This window comes from Mytilus trossulus, chromosome 13 (assembly GCF_036588685.1).
Source record: "Mytilus trossulus isolate FHL-02 chromosome 13, PNRI_Mtr1.1.1.hap1, whole genome shotgun sequence".
In the NCBI taxonomy this organism is placed as follows: Eukaryota; Metazoa; Mollusca; class Bivalvia; order Mytilida; family Mytilidae; genus Mytilus; species Mytilus trossulus.
Genome location: NC_086385.1, coordinates 63,080,711 through 63,085,710, shown reverse-complemented (window position 1 = coordinate 63,085,710; position 5,000 = coordinate 63,080,711).

Below are 5,000 nucleotides of genomic sequence, written 5' to 3'. Positions count from 1 at the left end.
GCTACCGCGGGTAAAGGGACGTGGACGGCCGTGCTAGCGGGCTACCGCGGGTATCATCGTACGTGGTCGACCCGATAGCGGGCTACCGCGGGTAAAGGGACGTGGACGGCCGTGCTAGCGGGCTACCGCGGGTATCATCGTACGTGGTCGACCCGATAGCGAGCTACCGCGGGTAAAGGGACGTGGACGGCCGTGCTAGCGGGCTACCGCGGGTATCATCGTACGTGGTCGACCCGATAGCGAGCTACCGCGGGTAAAGGGACGTGGACGGCCGTGCTAGCGGGCTACCGTAAGAAGGGACGTGGTCGACCCGATAGCGGGCTACCGCAGGTAAAGGTACGTCGACGGCCTCGGTAGCGAGCTACCGCGGGTAAGAAGGGACGTGGTCGACCCGATAGCGGGCTATCGCAGGTAAAGGAACGTCGACGGCCTCGGTAGCCAGCTACCGCGGGTAAGGAGGGGACGTGGTCGACCCGATAGCGGGCCATCGCAGGCAAAGGAACGTCGACGGCCTCGGTAGCCAGCTACCGCGGGTAAGGAGGGGACGTGGTCGACCCGATAGCGGGCCATCGCAGGCAAAGGAACGTCGACGGCCTCGGTAGCCAGCTACCGCGGGTAAGGAGGGGACGTGGTCGACCCGATAGCGGGCCATCGCAGGCAAAGGAACGTCGACGGCCTCGGTAGCCAGCTACCGCGGGTAAGGAGGGGACGTGGTCGACCCGATAGCGGGCCATCGCAGGCAAAGGAACGTCGACGGCCTCGGTAGCCAGCTACCGCGGGTAAGGAGGGGACGTGGTCGACCTGATAGCGGGCTATCGCAGGTAAGGGAACGTCGACGGCCTCGGTAGCCAGCTACCGTGGGTAAGAAGGGACGTGGTCGACCTGACAGCGGGCTAGCGCGGGTATAAGTGTACGTGGACGGCCTGATAGCGGGCTACCACGGGCTTATGCGGGTCTTCACGTGCCTACGTAGACTTTAACCCGCGGTAGCCCGCAAAAGGCCGACCACATACCTTTACCTGCGGTAGAGACCCGTGATCGCCCGCTACCAGACAGGCCGACCACGTACCTACACGTATCGAGGAATAATGCCAGCCTGGGTCCTGACACGGCCTAAGTAACAGGCTTTAGGGTTAGGGTTAGGGTTAGGGTTAGGGTTAGGGTTAGGGTTAGGGTTAATTTAGGGTTAGGGTTAATTTAGGGTTAGGGTTAGGGTTAGGGTTAATTTAGGGTTAGGGTTAATTTAGGGTTAGGGTTAGGGTTAGGGTTAATTTAGGGTTAGGGTTAGGGTTAGGGTTAGGGTTAATTTAGGGTTAGGGTTAGGGTTAGGGTTAGGGTTAGGGTTAGGGTTAGGGTTAGGGTTAGGGTTAGGGTTAGGGTTAGGGTTAGGGTTAGGGTTAGGGTTAGGGTTAGGGTTAGGGTTAGGGTTAGGGTTAGGGTTAGGGACGGGCATCGTCAAGAGGCGGCTTAGGGTTAGGGTGTACGATGCCTGCCTGCCTTCGTTACGTTACGTTACATGAAATGTGATCGTTTCATCGAGAGACCTGCTGTACTATTCTTACGTGCGGCTTCCCGATGAAAAATTGTCAACCTGTAACACTTTTTGACTAGGCTATGGCTTTGGCCGGCCGCCGATGGTCGAGAGACCCGCGGTAACCTGTCCGCGTCTCACGTGCGACATCCCGATGAAAATTTCACCCACGTAAAAAATATTTACCGAGGGTATTGTTTGCCGGCCTGGATGGTCGAGAGACCCGCGGTAGCTCGCCTGCGTCTAACGTGCGGCTTCCCGATGAAAATTTCACCCTTCTAAAAAATTTTTTACCGAGGGTATAGTTTGACGGCCTCGATGTGTCGAGAGACCCACGGTAGCCTGTCCGCATCTTACGTGCGGCTTCCCGATGAACATTTCAGCCTTGTAAAATTTTTTTTACCGAGGGTACAGTTAGACGGCCTCGATGGTCGAGAGACCCGCAGGAGCCTGCCTGCGTCTAACGTACGGCTTCCCGATGAACATTTCAGCCTTGTAAATTTTTTTACCGAGGGTATAGTTAGACGGCCTCGATGTGTCGAGAGACCCGCGGTAGCCTGCCTCGTCTAACGTGCGGCTTCCCGATGAACATGTCACCCTTCTAAATTTTTTTTACCGAGGGTATAGTTTGACGGCCTCGATGTGTCGAGAGACCCACGGTAGCCTGCCTGCGTCTATCGTGCGGCTTCCCGATGAACATTTCAGCCTTGTAAATTTTTTTTTACCGAGGGTACAGTTAGACGGCCTCGATGGTCGAGAGACCCGCGGTAGCCTGCCTGCGTCTATCGTGCGGCTTCCCGATGAAAATTTCACCCTTGTAAAAATTTTTTACCGAGGGTATAGTTTGAAGGCCTCGATGGTCGAGAGACCCGCGGTAGCCTGTCCGCATCTTACGTGCGGCTTCCCGATGAACATTTCAGCCTTGTAAATTTTTTTTTACCGAGGGTACAGTTAGACGGCCTCGATGGTCGAGAGACCCGCAATAGCCTGCCTGCGTCTAACGTACGGCTTCCCGATGAACATTTCAGCCTTGTAAATTTTTTTTTACCGAGGGTACAGTTAGACGGCCTCGATGGTCGAGAGACCCGCAGTAGCCTGCCTGCGTCTAACGTACGGCTTCCCGATGAACATTTCAGCCTTGTAAAATTTTTTTTACCGCGGGTACAGTTAGACGGCTTCGATGGTCGAGAGACCCGCGGTAGCCTGCCTGCGTCTAACGTGCGGCTTCCCGATGAAAATTTCACCCTTCTAAAATTTTTTTACCGAGGGTATAGTTTGACGGCCTCGATGTGTCGAGAGACCCACGGTAGCCTGCCTGCGTCTATCGTGCGGCTTCCCGATGAACATTTCAGCCTTGTAAATTTTTTTTTACCGAGGGTACAGTTAGACGGCCTCGATGGTCGAGAGACCCGCAATAGCCTGCCTGCGTCTAACGTACGGCTTCCCGATGAACATTTCAGCCTTGTAAATTTTTTTTTACCGAGGGTACAGTTAGACGGCCTCGATGGTCGAGAGACCCGCAGTAGCCTGCCTGCGTCTAACGTACGGCTTCCCGATGAACATTTCAGCCTTGTAAAATTTTTTTTACCGCGGGTACAGTTAGACGGCTTCGATGGTCGAGAGACCCGCGGTAGCCTGCCTGCGTCTAACGTGCGGCTTCCCGATGAAAATTTCACCCTTCTAAAATTTTTTTACCGAGGGTATAGTTTGACGGCCTCGATGTGTCGAGAGACCCACGGTAGCCTGCCTGCGTCTATCGTGCGGCTTCCCGATGAACATTTCAGCCTTGTAAATTTTTTTTTACCGAGGGTACAGTCAGACGGCCTCGATGGTCGAGAGACCCGCAGTAGCTTGCCTGCGTCTAACGTACGGCTTCCCGATGAACATTTCAGCCTTGTAAATTTTTTTTTACCGAGGGTACAGTTAGACGGCCTCGATGGTCGAGAGACCCGCAATAGCCTGCCTGCGTCTAACGTACGGCTTCCCGATGAACATTTCAGCCTTGTAAATTTTTTTTTACCGAGGGTACAGTTAGACGGCCTCGATGGTCGAGAGACCCGCAGTAGCCTGCCTGCGTCTAACGTACGGCTTCCCGATGAACATTTCAGCCTTGTAAATTTTTTTTTACCGAGGGTACAGTTAGACGGCTTCGATGGTCGAGAGACCCGCGGTAGCCTGCCTCGTCTAACGTGCGGCTTCTTGATGAACATTTCAGCCTTGTAAATTTTTTGTTCCGAGGGTACAGTTAGACGGCCTCGATGGTCGAGAGACCCGCGGTAGCCTGCCTGCGTCTAACGTGCGGCTTCCCGATGAATATTTCACCCTCGTAAAATTTTTTTACCGAGGGTATAGTTTGAAGGCCTCGATGGTCGAGAGACCCGCGGTAGCCTGTCCGCATCTAACGTGCGGCTTACCGATGAAAATTTCACCCTCGTAAAATTTTTTTTACCGAGGGTATAGTTTGACGGCCTCGATGGTCGAGAGATCCGCGGTAGCCTGTCCGCGTCTAACGTGCGACACCGCGATGAAAATTTCACCCTCGTAAAAAATTTTTACCGAGGGTATAGTTTGAAGGCCTCGATGGTCGAGAGACCCGCGGTAGCCTGTCCGCATCTAACGTGCGGCTTACCGATGAAAATTTCACCCTCGTAAATTTTTTTTTACCGAGGGTATAGTTTGACGGCCTCGATGGTCGAGAGACCCGCGGTAGCCTGCCTGCGGTCTAACGTGCGGCTGCCCGATGAAAATTTCACCCTCGTAAAATTTTTTTACCGAGGGTATAGTTTGAAGGCCTCGATGGTCGAGAGACCCGCGGTAGCCTGTCCGCGTCTAACGTGCGACACCGCGATGAAAATTTCACCCTCGTAAAAAATTTTTACCGAGGGTATACTTTGCCGGCCTGGATGATCGACAGACCCGCGATAGCCTGTCCGCGTCCAACGTGCGACACCACGATGAAAATTTCACCCTCGTAAAATTTTTTTACCGAGGGTATACTTTGCCGGCCTGGATGATCGAGAGACCCGCGGTAGCCTGTCCGCGTCTAACGTGCGACACCACGATGAGAATTTCACCCTCGTAAAATTTTTTTACCGAGGGTATAGTTTGAAGGCCTCGATGGTCGAGAGACCCGCGGTAGCCTGTCCGCGTCTAACGTGCGACACCACGATGAGAATTTCACCCTCGTAAATTTTTTTTACCGAGGGTATAGTTTGAAGGCCTCGATGGTCGAGAGACCCGCGGTAGCCTGTCCGCGTCTAACGTGCGACACCACGATGAGAATTTCACCCTCGTAAAATTTTTTTACCGAGGGTATAGTTTGAAGGCCTCGATGGTCGAGAGACCCGCGGTAGCCTGTCCGCATCTAACGTGCGGCTTACCGATGAAAATTTCACCCTCGTAAATTTTTTTTTACCGAGGGTATAGTTTGACGGCCTCGATGGTCGAGAGACCCGCGGTAGCCTGCCTG